General features: G+C 52.5%; 1 long non-coding RNA gene across 1 annotated transcript in view; it reads left to right on the forward strand.

The window, feature by feature from the left end:
* The window catches only part of LOC133340753 (uncharacterized), a 22,798-nt gene extending 9,067 nt beyond the window's left edge, over positions 1-13,731 (forward strand). Inside the window, exons 2-3 of the long non-coding RNA XR_009754933.1 lie at positions 6,926-7,023; positions 13,368-13,731. This is a non-coding gene — a long non-coding RNA (uncharacterized LOC133340753). The remainder of the gene's footprint in view (positions 1-6,925; positions 7,024-13,367) is intronic.
* Positions 13,732-16,191: the final 2,460 nt, after the last annotated feature.

Here is a 16,191-nt window from a genome sequence, read left to right on the forward strand (position 1 = left end):
AACAGTGAGGAGATCCAGCAGGTAGTCTGCTGATTTTTTTGTAACTACATCGTGAATAAATAAGATCTGATGGACAAGCCATCGATCATTAAGATAAGTTAAGTTTGACCCAATGTAGAGATCTCAGTGGTGGGTCCTAAATGGGCAGTTCAATGCAAATCTTCAGGCCGAGTGATAAATTGAGTCAAGCTTCTTCAGTATAGTACTGGGGGCTGATTTATACACGATGTCACAGTAATCAAGTAGAGGCAGTACGGTAGCTTTTATCAATTCCAAGCGGAACATAGGGGGGAAGCAGTGCTTGTGTCGATACAGAAACACAATTTTGTCTTTTGTCTTTTTACCAATATAATCAATGTGATCTTGAAAATTCAGTTTTGAATCAAAGATGACCCCAAGCTACTTATATATCTTGACTTTCTCTATTTCATGATTATTTAAGGAATATAATTGGGGAAAATTACTTCCTGCTTTAGTCCTGGTGAGAAGCATAGCACCTTGGTTTTGGAGGTATTCAGGATACATTTGATTGTTTTCTAGAAGATTCTGAAATTATCATGTGATTCTAGGAGAGTGGAGGAAAAGTAAGCATTTTTTGCATGCTGTATTTTTTTACGCATCTATTCCGTAAAATCCTGTATTCTATCCAGTCATTGACTAAATTACTTTTCTGAACACATGCCCAAGCCTTATCCCTAGTTTTCATGAGCTTAGTAATCAAAGGATCAAACCATGGTGGGCGGTTGCATAGATAGCCACAGAGTTACATAGGAGATTCACAGAGTTGCATAGGGAACCAGAGTTACACAGAGACCCAGAGTTACATAGAACCACATAGAGTTACATAGAAACCTAAAGAGTTTTATAGAGATCAACAAAATTACATAGAGAGTTGCATAGAGACCCATCGAATTATATATAGTAGCTACACAGAGAGCCATAGAGTTACAAAGAGATGGATATAATCTCATAGAGCAGTGGTTCTTAACCTGGGGCGCACGTACCCCTGGGGTGTGTGCGAGACGTGGCCAGATTGTTTTAGAAGGTAAATAATGGAAAACACAAATTAAGCACAGGCTCGTCGGTACAACTACTTTGTTTCATCAAACCCCTGTGTATTTATTACCATTGTACATTTTTTGAACGATTGAGAACGAAAGTGGTGGAAGGCTGCAGTAAAGGTATAGAACCGCTGGCACAGAGCTTCACAGAGTTGCATCGAGACGCAAGAGACCACAGTCCAAGAGCCTCGGCAGTGGCGGCAGTGAGGCCGCAGGGTGGAGGTAACATGCAAACTTATTGTACACGAAAATCCAGCGCAGAACTATAAACAAGGCTTAAAAGCGTATCGACAACAGGGTCAAACAACAGAAAAACACTCCGGCGCGGACGTTCAAATTAACTGCAACGGTTTGGCCGGGCGATGTACAAGCTGGTAGTTTGTGTTTTATTACCCAGGAAAGCCCTCACCCGGGACCCCAAAACGCTTCTTCAGGAGGGTCCTGCCCATCTTTCTCACTCGGGGGCGACAATTGGCGTGTGCGTGTGTTGTCCAAATCGAGCAACTTGCGAGCGAGTTTTTTTTTTTACATTTGGCCAAAGTCGGACCACGACGCCGGTGGCACACGAACAAGCGAACAAGCGGCTGGGTCTCGCGAGCGACGTCCTGGGGTCGTTCGCATCACCAGCACGAGCGAGGCAAGACAGCACGACGGGTGCGTAACGGTTAAACGACCGCAGCGATATTAACCAGGGTGGCCTGGCCCGGAGTTGAAACCATGGACACGGCACTGCCGCAGAGCCGTGTCGCCAAATTGGTGAGTGTCGCGGGGTTTGTTATCGTGGAGGGTGACCTCTGACCTTCCCCCCCCCACCACCATCGCTAGGCTACTACCCAAGATGCTGCGACTGCAGCTTTATCAACTCGGAGCGGTGCACGGCATCGTGGGTGGCGGTTCGCACAACCCTCTCTCGCTCCTCATTCGTCCGCTCGTCCCGCGCAATCGGCAAAGGGACCATTGCGCCAAGTGTTGCTTTGAGATTCATGTAGCAGGGTGGGTTGGGAAAGTGCCTGCCCTTCAACTCTGTGGGCCAGAGGGGCCACTCAAAGGGATCTCAAAAGGAGCTCTGCGATGTCCACTTCCGGCGGGCCGGTCTCTCTATGCAGAGGTCCTGAATGTGATAGTTTCTTCATTTCGTGACGCGCGACGCCAGCGGCGCGGCCCGAACCGGACCGGATCGGGGGAAATGGATGAAAGCGGTGGCTCCAGTGGCAGGGTACACGATGGGGAACCCTGTGCGCTGGCGGCAGTCGTCACGCAGCGAGACGCGGTGCGCCTCAACTCGTCGTCCGCGCGCTCCCCAACACCGCGCCTACACCGCGCTTCCCTCGGTGACTAGGAGATGTTAACTACCTCGCCTGGTATGCAGGAGGTCGTGGGTTGGATGCCAACCCCGATGCCTGCTGTATATTTGGAATCTGCGTCTCTCTCTCCCCGTGGTCGCGTGTATTTGTCTCCGGGTCCTCCGGGTTGTTCCCTCCACATTTAGAATCGACGTCACGCGTTTAGGGTATTTGGCTGCTTCTATAAATGTCCACGTGATAATAAGCTACTTCTTTGGGCTATAATTTGTGATAGCCAGGTAGCTTCTGAAAAAGAGCTACACATCTCAGTGGGGCCTTACCTGGTAAAATGAACCGGTGATGAGAGAAGAAACCACTCTCTCTCTGTGTCCTGTGCGTGTGTAGTGGGGGGCAGTGGCGCAGTGGTTAGCGCTCTGCGCTACCAACACTCACGACTAATAAGTGCATTTGAACAGATGCTGGGCCTCCTCTAGGTTGACTCAGCCTTACAAACGCATACCTGGTGCAGTGTGTAAACATCACCACTGGGGAGACAAAGGCGGCCGGGCGTGGTGTTGGTCACCCACCCCCTCGCGTGCTGTGCCGGCCTTCATAGGTGCTACTTGCTAACAGCACTTGCCCCAACAGTCTGTTAAGGCTATATGGGGGGGGGGGTCTTTGTCTTTGTGTGTGTGTGCTGTGTGTATATGTAGTGAGTTCAACTGAGTCGCAAACGTATACTTGGAGGCGACACGTTTATGTAACTCCAACAAACGGGATAACTTCCCTTTAACAGAATAACAACCTATAGTGGTGACCACCAGGCTAACTACACTAGTTACCACGTAACTGCTACTACGGACCGAGACCAACAGCTCGGGTCCAGGTCCACGTGTTGGAAACTCGGTAGAACGTAAAACGTTGACGAAGGTTTCTTCAGGATGAACAACAACAACGCCGGTCCCTCTGGGGACCCGGCTTATATTCTCTGCGGCGTGGCTGGCTCCGCCCTTGGCCACTACCACCTTCCAGAATCCTCGGGAAGGATCTGGATGCTCACCACGTGACCACCCCTAGCCCCCACTTGGGCCCCTTTGTAGACTTAACCGGTCACGTGTCCTCTCGGGTCAACCAGAGTGCCATGACCTTTAGTAACCCCATTCCTACGACAGGCACTTCCACACCCTGTCCTGTAGGACTGGCACTGCACGCCAAGCGTGGTGTCATCCAGCGCTGTCAACCAGCGCTCACCAGGCCCATCTAGGGCCGGTACTACACTCACACCATTGTGGTGTCCGCGGTGTCGTTACATCGCAAGTCGTGCCTCTCTAGGACCGGTACTACACCCACACACCCTCGTGGTATCCGCGATGTCGCTACACCGCTCACCGTGCCCCTCTAGGGCCGGTACTACACCCACATCATGTGGTGTCCGCGATGTCACTACACCGCTCGCCGTGCCCCTCTAGGGCCGGTACTACACAGTGACATCCCGTGATGTCACTACATCACCCCCCCCATCCCCCTTCGCAGCACTCAGACGTCTCAGCTGTCAACTCCCCCTCAACAAAAGAACAAAACCCCTCAGTGTGATTCAACAAATAAATACCCCAACCCATATTTCCAATATGTACACTATATACAGAATATACAGTAACTAACGGGGTAAGGGCGACGGAAGTACAGAACAATAATAGGCAAAAAGAACGGAAGAGAGAGGGGAAGAGAGAGAAAAAAATGCAGTAACACGCAAAACCTCGGGACCCCCTCCAGCACCAGCATCTCCCACCCTCACATGTAACAACACCCGCAAGCACAACGAAGGCCAGGTTCAGCCAATAACCAATACGGCCTGCTGAGTGCGACAACCAACTGACGGTGTGGGAGCGTGTGTGTATGGGGATCACGAAAACCGAAGAGTCTTTGATCGAGTCTTGTGGCCGGGCACCCAGGGGAGGTGGGTTCACTCTCCTTGGAGGTCCTTGTGCAGACGGCACAGGTGGCGGCCTTGGGAGACGTTAAACGTGCGGCACCTGAGGACGGGATCACATGACTCCCCTGAGAACCAACCTCAGCGGGTACACACCTCAACTCGCCGGACACATCTGACACTCGGCCCCTGCGTAGTGGAGATGGGATGAATTCACGCAGTGAAATGAAAGGCTTGAGGCGAGAGGGATGCACAAACCAACTCCGCTGATCCCAGAGAATTTGAACGCACTGGGGCCGAACGACCCGAATCACATCAACCGACCCCCTCCAGCCAGCTCTGTCACCTGGAGCCCACTCATGTGCGGAAAGACGGAAACCCCTCAGCCGCTAATTTGCCAATTAGCGCAAATTGGAATTTTCTATGGAAGCCTCACGCGCTTCCAAAAGCCTCTGAAGGGTAAAGCGCATAGATTTAGCCTCGTTTGATGAGGCTTGTAATTGGACATCAATCGGAGGGTTGTGTTCTCTTCCATACATAAAACAAAATGGTGAGTAACTGGTGGACGCGTGAGGGGCCATTCTATAGGCAGCCAGAACCCCGGGAACATGCAAGTCCCAGTCAAGCTGAGACTCGCTGACCTGATGGCTCAACATGGAAGTCAGAGTCCTGTGCAAGCGCTCCACCATTCCATCTGTCTGTGGGTGGTATGGCGACGTACATACTTTCTTTGTTCCCAACAAGTCACACACCTCCCGCAGCAATTTCGAAAAAAAATTCTTACACTGATCGGTCAGAAGACACTCATCACATAGCCATCGAGGATTGCCTTGGTGATGGCCGCCACTGACTGGTTGGGAAGCGGCCAGGCCATCGGCCAGCGTGAAAAATATTCGATGCCCACGAGTAAAAAGTTATTGCCACGAGGGGTAGTAGGAAATGGACCAAGAATATCAAGAGTAACCAGCTAATTTATGCGGGAGACCTGAATGGATTGCAACGGTGGACAACAGGGTTTAGACAGGGGTTTCCGCCACATGCACTGCACACACCCCTTCAATAAATTAGCGACATATTTTGCCATGCCAGGACAGAAGAAGTCGAGTTTAAGTGTGGCTAGCGTCTAATGCACACCCAGGTGCAACAGTCGCTCATACACCGCTCAGATCACTTTACCCCGTAGAGCAGTAAGCACGACAATGTTGTAATGGAGCAAACCCTCCATCCCAATGCATGAGCAGTCCGCCTCTGAGGATGACAAAGGCTACACCCCATCAATCCCCACCCCCATCCGCCTCCTTGACATGGCGTCGTAAGTTGAACAGGGAAGCGTCCTCAACCTGGAGGCGTCCCCACTCAGCATGGTCCAAGCCAATAATGGCGTCACGTTCCTCAGAGGTTTCAACCTCGACCGACGCCGCAAGGGGAGGGGGCGGGTTCTCGGTAGGCGTCTTACAGTGCCCCGAGAAACACGTGCACCCGTTGCTCGTTGGTAATCGTGACAGGGCATCCGCGTTCATGTGTCGGGTACCTTTGCAATAGGAAATAGTAAAGGAATAGTCCAAGGAGGACATCCAAGCAATGTGAAAGTTGGCCAGACGGCTGCTCAATACGCAGCGTGTACTGTAGTGCAGCATGGTCAGAGCGCACCTCAAAGCATCTGCCATAAAGATAGGGGCGATACTGCTGCACAAAAAAACTATAGCCAAAAGTTCCCGACGTGTGATACAGTACCGTTGTTTAGCCGGAGACAGCACTCTGCTGCCATATGCTACAACACTCTCCACGACCTGAGACAGAACAGCGCCAATTCCGGTGTTTCTAGCGTCTGTATCAAGAATGAACGGGCAAGGAAAAGTCTGAGTATCAGAGGGGAGGGGTGTTCACCAAACCATCCTGGAGCACAACAAGTGCAGCCTCCTCCTCCCCCCAATGTAACTTCTGACCCTTTGCCGTCAGGGCCTGGAGAGGTTTGGCGATAGTGGCGAACCCGGCGACAAAACGGCGGTAATAAGATGCAACACCAGTCAAACTGCACACCTCCCCCACCGACGTGGGGGTCAGCTAAGAACACACAGATGCGGTTTTGTCCGGATCCGTCGCTATCCCTGATTTACTGACTAGGTGGCCAAGATACCGACCAGATTTTTGGAGCAGGTGACACTTCTGCGATTTAAATGACGTTCGCCGCACGCATTTTAAGAAAGACAGCACGTAACCGTTCCAGATGTTCTTTGAACGTACGGCTAAAAACGATAACATCGTCGCGATATATCAGGTACGAGTCCCACTGGAGGCCAGCTAGATCCAGTTCCATCAATCGCTAGAACGTAGCCAGCGTGGAATGAAGACCCATCGGAAGCCGATTAAATTCAAGGCTGTCTTGGGCTTAGAGGATTCATCTAGTGGCAACTGCCAAAATCCGGATAGGAGGTCAAAAGTCAAAAAATAACGTGCCCCTGCTAGAGCATCTAGGGAATCGTCCATCCGAGGAAGAGGGTAAGCTTGCGGAAGTCAACACAGAAGCGCAAACTACCATCCTGCTTTTTAACAAGAACAATCCGGGCTCCCCACGGGCTGGTGGATGGTGAGATAATATCAGTGGCCAATATTTCATTAACCACCAGCCTTACGTGTTCTTTTTTCCGCAGGGCTCAGCCGGTCGGGGTTCTGCCAGATGGGAGCGGCGTTGCCCGTATCGATGTGGTGACTCAAAAGCATAGTGCGGCCGATGTCAAATTTGCCCTTGGTAAACACATCGGAGAATTCACGCAAAAGCACCCTCAATTCCCCCCTCTGGAACTCCAAATTTTCAGAACAAAGCATATTGACTTTTCATCAGAAATCTGATGCGGAATCATATTCGACGTGACCCCTACACCGCCAACATAGTTTTCCTCGCGAAGCGTGGGCGATGCGTGGGCTAGCACGGTGCCCTCCTGAATGACAGACGTATCCAACCCTGCATTCAGGACTTGAATGAATGGTTCCTGGTGATTGGATACCAGAGTCTGGGCCCCACCAACGTCAACCGACGAATGGCTTTGTTTGAGGGTCATAGGAGGATTCCTCCAGCAGTCGCCTCCTGGTCTAGCGGCTTGCGCAATTGTAAGGGAACCAACATTTGCGTGCCGGGGTGAATCTTTACGGTCTTACTCGCAAGCCCTTGTACAGTAGCGTTGGCCGTGCACAATCGAGTGGGAGAAGGCAAGAAGGCTATGCAATGGCCCAATGGTAACTCAAGTCACCCTTGATTGAGCAAAATTTTCAGAGGCATCTTCTCCAAGAAGTCAGTCCCGATCAAGCAAGGAACAGTAAGGGGACATTGATACAAAAACTGGTCCCATAAATTTGATATCTCCAATATACACCTCCACTGTTATTTTCCCAATGATACCCAAAGATCCGCCGTTCGCGGCAAAGCCCGGAACCATAACGGGACATAGGGTCTGACATTTAGGGGGCAGAATGTAAAAAATCGACTCAGAAATGATAGTCGTGGACGCACCAGTATCGACGAGTATTCTGATTTCAACCCGATAACAGCGGATTAACCTGCGGTCGTGGCAACCACTCTATGGGCCAACTCCAACCACTGAGCCGGTCGGAGCGGTCAGTCAGCCCAAGCAAAATCCGAACCCTCACGCCCCGACACACAACGGGAATGAAAACCGACCGAACGCGATGCGTGAGGTGAATTCAGGGGCCGAGTGTGTGATGCTTCGTGACTTGTCTTCGCGCCTCAAGAGGCGCCGTACACGCCGCCAACCCTTGATGTCGTTGCAAGAGCTGGTGCGCCTGGACGCATCTTGCAACCTTGAGAGAAGACAAATAGTCTTCGTCGACGGCCGGCAGCACGATGTTGAGGTCCTTTGTCAACATCAACAATCTCTTGAGGACAAAACGAGTCGACTCCGTCGTGGTCCATCTTCAGGAAGGCAGCCTTTGCAAGCGCCAAAAGTGCGCTACGGAAGGCGAGGGGCATCTTGGCCTCCCCTCTCCTCCGCGCAGCGAACTTATGGCGAACGTTTGACGGCGGTTCGTAGATAGTGCCCCGTAACCTCCTTCTAGCGAGCCTTGCACACTTCGCATCACTGATTAGCATAGTTGGCTAAGTACAGTGCGAAAGAGGTTCAACATATATTCTTCACGTGGCCTCAAAGTGCACCTAGCCTGGCACAAGCACCGTGGTGACGTCACCGCCACTTAGTAGCGAGTTCGATTCCCGCTCACGGCCAACACCAGTGACGATCTGAGCTGGTCCTCGGCTCCCAATAGGTCGACTCAGCCTCAAATGAGTACGTGGTGTGTAAAACATCGTCACTAGGGAGACAAAGGCGGCCGGGCGTGGTGCTGGCCACCCAGCCCCTCGTGTGCCGACCCGGCTTTCAAAGGTCCTGCAACTCGCTGTAAACACCAGCTTTGCCGTTGTTGTTGTGTGTATATATGTGTGTGCTGTGTGTGAGGTGTCTTTGTGTGTATGCACTCTGTACGCACTGTGTGGATGCACTGTGTATGTGCTGTGTGTATGTACTGTGTACGTACTGTGTGTATTCACTGTGTACCTGATGTGTGTATGCACTCTATACGTGCTGTGTGTATGCACTGTGTATGTGCTGTGTATGTACTGTGTATGTGCTGTGTGTATTCACTGTGTACCTGATGTGTGTATGCACTCTATACGTGCTGTGTGTATGCACTGTGTATGTGCTGTGTGTATGCACTGTGTACGTGATGTGTGTATGCACTCTATACGTGCTGTGTATGCACTGTGTATGTGCTGTGTGCATGTACTGTGTATGTGCTGTGTATGCACTGTGTATGTGCTGTGTGTATGCACTGTGTATGTGCTGTATGTATTCACTGTGTACCTGATGTGTGTATGCACTCTATACGTGCTGTGTGTATGCACTGTGTATGTGCTGTGTGTATGCACTGTGTACGTGATGTGTGTATGCACTCTATACGTGCTGTGTATGCACTGTGTATGTGCTGTGTGTATGTACTGTGTATGTGCTGTGTATGCACTGTGTATGTGCTGTGTGTATGCACTCTATACGTGCTGTGTATGCACTGTGTATGTGCTGTGTGTATGTACTGTGTATGTGCTGTGTATGCACTGTGTATGTGCTGTGTGTATGCACTCTATACGTGCTGTGTATGCACTGTGTATGTGCTGTGTGTATGTACTGTGTATGTGCTGTGTGTATTCACTGTGTACCTGATGTGTGTATGCACTCTATACGTGCTGTGTATGCACTGTGTATGTGCTGTGTGTATGCACTGTGTACGTGATGTGTGTATGCACTCTATACGTGCTGTGTATGCACTGTGTATGTGCTGTGTGTATGCACTGTGTATGTGCTGTGTGTATTCACTGTGTACCTGATGTGTGTATGCACTCTATACGTGCTGTGTGTATGCACTGTGTGTGTGCTGTGTGTATGCACTGTGTACGTGATGTGTGTATGCACTCTATACGTGCTGTGTATGCACTGTGTATGTGCTGTGTGTATGCACTGTGTACGTGATGTGTGTATGCACTCTATACGTGCTGTGTATGCACTGTGTATGTGCTGTGTGTATGTGTAATGCGGTTGTAAACGGCCCTTCTGAGGTGCCGTCAGGGGGGGAGGAGTTAGGTCACGTGGGGGTCAGAGGGGTTGATATAGAAGGAGGGGAACCGGAAGAGCAAGAGGAGTGACGGGGAACCAGGAACAGAGGAAGGCCACGAAGGGCGAAGCAGGGTGTGGCGAGATCGCCACGAACACGGGGGGAGCGAGGATCGGCACCGTTGGCCAGCGGTGACCGACCCGAAGCAGCGAGGAGGCTGCAGTCAGCAGCGGGGCTGCACAGAGAGAGTGGGCAGCGGGTCTGCATACAGTGACAGCCAGAGGGTCTGCACATAGGGGTAGCAGCGGGAGTCTGCATAGGGGTAGCAGCGAGTCTGCAGGGGGGAGGTTACAGTAGATGAAGCAGAGAGTCAGAGGGGAGAGGAAGCTATAATAGCAGTGAATAGCCGGGGGCTACAAATACAGGAGGTGTTAAATGCGAGTTCTGAAAGCGTGTGTGTGCCGGCTGGTACCGTTGTGGCACACGCCACTACGGCGTTTACGGCTCAGAGTGACATTCCGGACGGGGGGCTGGTGGGTGGTGTTTCACACGACGGAGGGGTGGACGATCGTTGGATCGCCGAACTATGTGCGGAAAATTCGGCCCTTTCCGCTGAGCAGCGTTGTGCGATTCATAAATTATTAGCGAGCTATTCCGATGTGTTTAGCTCGGACGATTTGGACTTGGGACGCACCTCGCTGCTCTCTCATCACATCGAAACGGGGGACGCGGCCCCTATCCGCTTGAACTCGCGTCGGATGAGTCCGGCTGAGCGTGAGCACGTTCGAGAGGCAGTGGAAGACATGTTGAAAGCGGATATTATATCACCGTCTAATAGCCCGTGGGGCGCGCCTGTCGTGTTGGTTAAAAAGAAAGATGGTAAATTACGATTTTGTGTGGATTTTCGGAAGTTAAATAAAGTGTCGGTGGCAGATGCGTATCCCCTGCCGCGTATGGACGATTCTCTCGACGCCTTGTCAGGGGCTAAGTTTTTTTCAACGCTAGATCTCTCTTCGGGCTTCTGGCAGCTTCCCCTTGACGAGCCCTCGCGGGAAAAGACAGCGTTCCGTACGCCGCAGGGGTTGTTCCAATTTAACTGTCTGCCGATGGGGTTGAATGCAGCCCCTGCCACCTTTCAGAGATTGATGGAGTTGGTATTGACGGGGTTGCAGTGGGAGACATGTCTCATTTATTTAGATGATATTATTGTCTTCAGCCGCACATTTGATGAGCATTTATTGCGGTTGGAGGCCGTTTTTGCCAGAATGCGTTCTGCTAATTTGAAATTCAAGCCTAAGAAATGTCATCTACTGCAACGTTCCGTTCGATACTTGGGACATATTGTTAGTGCGGACGGGGTGGCCACGGATCCAGAGAAAACTGCGTGTGTCCGGGATTGGGCAACCCCCGCCACGGTGGGTGATGTGCGTCGGTTTTTGGGGTTCGCCTCATATTACCGGAGATTTGTTCCGAATTTCGCTACTATCGCCAGGCCTTTGCATCTCCTTACTGGGAAGGGGCACAAATTTGTGTGGGGACCGCCGGAGGAGGCGGCGTTTCGGAGCCTGCGCGATCTACTGGCTACTGCGCCGACGTTGGATTATCCGGATTTTGAACATCCCTTCATTCTGGATACTGATGCGAGTGACACCGGGATTGGGGCGGTGTTGTCCCAGTCAAAAGGTGGTGTTGAGCGTGTGGTGGCGTACGGGAGTCGGGTTTTGTCTCCCGCGGAAACTCGTTACTGCGTCACTCGCAGGGAACTTTTGGCTATTGTGTATTTTCTCCGCCAATTTCGACCGTATCTGTACGGTCGGTCGTTTATTGTCCGAACGGACCATGCGGCCTTGCAGTACGCTCTTAAGATGGACCAGCCATCCGGACAATTGGCGAGATGGCTGGACACGTTGCAAGAATTCTCCTTCCAAATTCACCATCGGAAGGGTGTGCGTCACGCTAACGCGGACGCACTGTCCAGGTTGCCGCAACAATCCCCTTGTGCGTGTGCGTCGGGGACGCATAGGTGTGGACCGGCTCAGCCCCCCCCTCAGCCTGTCGCGCGGGCAGTGGATGTTCTCGAACCTCCGCTTACACCGGGACCGGTTGAAGGGGGACCGGCTGACGGGATTTTGCGTCTTCCAAGGTCTGTGTGGATTCGGGAGCAAATGTTGGACGATTCTTTGGTGTCGTTACGGAAACGAACGGAGAGGGCGGGTAAGGAAGTCGGTGCGGGTGGTAATTCGGAAACTGCTCTCCGAGATGGGTTACTGATGTGGAGGGAAGGGATACAGGAACACTGGCGTCTCGTTGTGCCCGCGTCATTGCGCTATGAGCTGATTAGATCTTTGCACTGTGACACGCTTTTACACCTGGGGGTGCAGAAAACCCTATTGACGCTGCAACGAGACTATTATTGGCACGGCATGACGACGGATGTCGTCGGTCACGTTCGCGCGTGTCCCGATTGTGCCCGCCGTAAGCCGCCTAAACATCCATATGTTCCGCCGATACAATCGTTTAAAGTATCTCGGGTTAATGAGCTGGTGGCGTTAGATATTTTGGGACCCTTTCCGCCATCAGCTAAAGGGAATAAGTATTTACTGGTGGGGGTGGAGTACCTCTCTCGCTGGCCGATGGCCTGGCCCTTGCCTGACCAGTCAGCGGCGTCTATCACTGACGCCTTTCTATTTGGGTATGTAATGGACAAAGGGGCTCCGGAGAGGCTCCTTACGGATCAGGGACGTAACTTTTCGTCTAAATTGTTGGGGGAGGTGTGTGCGGCTCTTGGAACTAAAAAGATACGGACGTCCCCCTACCACCCGCAAACGGATGGTATGGTGGAACGGTTGAATCGGACTCTGTCCGCCATGCTGTGCCATACAGTCGGGGAAAACCAATCTGATTGGGATTTGCATATCCCTGGGGTGCTTTCGGCGTATCGCATGACGCCGCACGCGGCTACTGGATACTCGCCGTTTTTCCTTATGTACGGCCGTGAGAACGTGCCGCCGATTCATGACCAGTTGGGAACCGGTGCGAGGGGGCCTGTTAAGCCTCTTCCTGAGTATATTAAGGACAACGTTCGGCGTGTCGCTGAGGCGAGGGAAAATGCCCGCATGGCTACTGCCAAGGCTCAGGCCAGGAATGAGCGGTGTGCCCGACGTTCAAAGGGGGAGTGTCCCTGGAAAAAGGGGGACCTGGCCTGGCTTCATTGCCCACAGGTCCGGCCAGGTACATCTCCTAAATTACATCGACCTTGGCAGGGTCCGGTCCGCCTCATTGAGGTTCCCAACCCACAGTCGGCGCGTGTTCAGGTTGGTGCACGGCGTTGGTTCGTGCACACGTCCCGGTTGAAGCCATACATTGCCCCACGGCCGGATGCGTCATCTCCCGAAGTTGCCTTGCCGGGGTCTGTTGCTGCCGACTCGCCCTTGCCTGTGTCTGCTGACCTTGCGAGAGCGCCTGTCGTACCCTTCACAGACAAGCCGGCCGTGACACCGCAGGGAGGAGGACCTTCCGCTTGTGGGACGCCGACCGGAGCCGCAGAACCCACGGGACCTGCAGCTCTTCCTATCCCTCCGCGGACGCGAGTACGGGATGTTTCTGGACGCGAGCGGGACAGTGGCGGGCCTCCAATGGCGACGGAAGAACTTGCGCCCGTCGCCCCTAAAACCCTTCCACGTTCCCGCTCGGCGGGTGGGCCGCCGACCGTCCGGGACGGCCCGGCTACCCGTACTCGCTCGAAATCCCTCACGTTTCGTTAGATTGTGTTGTGTTGTGTTATTGTTATAATGTCTTCAATGCTTCGTGTCTTTTTGCGTGTTGGCCCTTTACACCCGCATTGCTTTTCAGGTCGCAATTCAGCCGAGGTCGGCTGGATTTTCTTTAGGGGGGAGGGTGATGTAATGCGGTTGTAAACGGCCCTTCTGAGGTGCCGTCAGGGGGGGAGGAGTTAGGTCACGTGGGGGTCAGAGGGGTTGATATAGAAGGAGGGGAACCGGAAGAGCAAGAGGAGTGACGGGGAACCAGGAACAGAGGAAGGCCACGAAGGGCGAAGCAGGGTGTGGCGAGATCGCCACGAACACGGGGGGAGCAAGGATCGGCACCGTTGGCCAGCGGTGACCGACCCGAAGCAGCGAGGAGGCTGCAGTCAGCAGCGGGGCTGCACAGAGAGAGTGGGCAGCGGGTCTGCATACAGTGACAGCCAGAGGGTCTGCACATAGGGGTAGCAGCGGGAGTCTGCATAGGGGTAGCAGCGAGTCTGCAGGGGGGAGGTTACAGTAGATGAAGCAGAGAGTCAGAGGGGAGAGGAAGCTATAATAGCAGTGAATAGCCGGGGGCTACAAATACAGGAGTTATAACAGAGTGCCGTGTGGGTAAAGACGTGAACCTGAATAAAGACACGAAGACAGAAAGAAGTGTTCGAGTCCTTTTATTACATATGGACTGGTTGGGAGGCGGGAAGCAGTTTGGGGCCAATATGCATCAGGTCGTCAAAAACTTGTTTTCTGCCAAATATCGACGGAGGTGGCTTTCCACCAACGTGCAACAGCTTCACCTCCTGGGCTCTTTACTTGGCCATTTTCCTGCGCGAGATGTCTTCACAACAAACCCGACACTGCTGGAGTATATCAGCTTGCTGGTGGTGCCTGGCCCGCGTGGCTGCTGGCTGCCGATCATCTGCACAGTGTCTGTACACCAATCCCTTGGCTCCCTCTCTCGGCTCAATTTGGAATTTCATTCGTGGGCCGCTTTCGGAAGCCACTCGCGCCTGCGGGCTGGGAGGTGGGGGGTAGCAAGGCTGGATTATGGACCGGGCCAGTGAGGCCAGTTCCCTGGGGCCTCGGGCTGCCAGAGGGCCTCCAAGCCTCAGGCCGCGCGCGGTGCGTGGCCCAAGACTTCCTAAGGAAGTAGAACGCCAGGGCCCTCAGTGCGCACAGCGCAAGCTGACCACGAGGGCCCTGGGGTGCTTATAGCGTGAGCTCACCACTCGGGCCCTGGGTGTTTATAGCGTGAGCTCACCACTTGGGCCCCCCAGACCCTCGGCACCTACAGTGTGAGGTTCCCTGGCCCCTCCGCGCTTCAAGCGTGAGCTGACCACTCGGGCTCCCGGGCCCCGCAGCGCTTACAGTGTGAGTTGATGACAGTAGCCCAGAGGCTGACGAGTTTTTTTTAACATGTTGCAGTCACTGTACACATTTTGCTCTTCATCCACACACAGATGGGGGAAAGTCTTTCGGAAGACAGATGTCAGACTGACATTAAAATCGCTGTCCAGTGCTCGGTGGACTGCTCGGGCAGTGTCAACCAAGGCACTGTGGAGAAATTACACCCACATCAGAGCGGCCTTCGGTGATGTGTGCAATGATGATGAGACAAGAGATAGTCGAATTGAGGCCGCTGGACTCTGTGCTAATTGGACACCTTAGAGATGGTATTGATGGCACATTTCTGGGACGTCATACTTGACCGGTTCCACGCTACAAGCATGCACCTACAGACAAGTGGCGTTGACATCTCTGTAGCAGCTACAAGCATGCACCTACAGACAAGTGACGTTGACATCTCTGTCGCAGCGCAGCTTTTGTCTTCGTTGAGAGATTTAAGCACGATCTTCAGCGAAAGAGAAAATGCAAAACATTTGCAGATGAGAGCTCAGAGCCAGGTGTGACACTTGAGGGGAAGGAGAGATTTTATGTGGTCATTGATAAGCTAGTGGCATGCCTTGAATATCGCTTGGACGCTTACAAGCGTTTGACCAGTCTCTTTGGAGTTCTGTTTATGTCAGATCAGGTGTCTAATAGTGATGTCATAGTGGAAAAGGTAAATTCACTCTCTGATGCATATTCATCAGACCTGGACATGAACTTTGCCAACGAACTCCTTCAATTCACGTCTTTCATGTCTGACTCTGAGGGTGAGAAGTGCCCAAATAAATTGTTTGAGACGTTTGAGTGTTTCCCAATGTTTTCGTGGCACTTCGGATTTTTCTAACTTTCCCAGTGACAAACTGCCAGAATAAAAAAATTAGCTGTGGAATAGCATGTTGCCAAACACGTCTCAGCTCATTGTCCCCTATGTCAGACCTTGTCAGACAGATAGATTTTGACAATCTAGTGAATGATATTGCGAGGAGGAAGACAAGAAAGACACCAATATAGGAAAGCGGGGGGGGGGGGGGGGCTCCAAAAGACATGTGCCCACTGGCCTCATGGGACCATGATCCGGCCCTGGGGGGGGGGGGGGGGGGGGGTTCGGCAAACCAACAACAACAAGAGACATTTTTCATTTCATAACGAATTCG

Source organism: Lethenteron reissneri, chromosome 10 (assembly GCF_015708825.2).
Source record: "Lethenteron reissneri isolate LAM-NWPU_2019-01 chromosome 10, ASM1570882v1, whole genome shotgun sequence".
NCBI lineage: Eukaryota > Metazoa > Chordata > Hyperoartia > Petromyzontiformes > Petromyzontidae > Lethenteron > Lethenteron reissneri.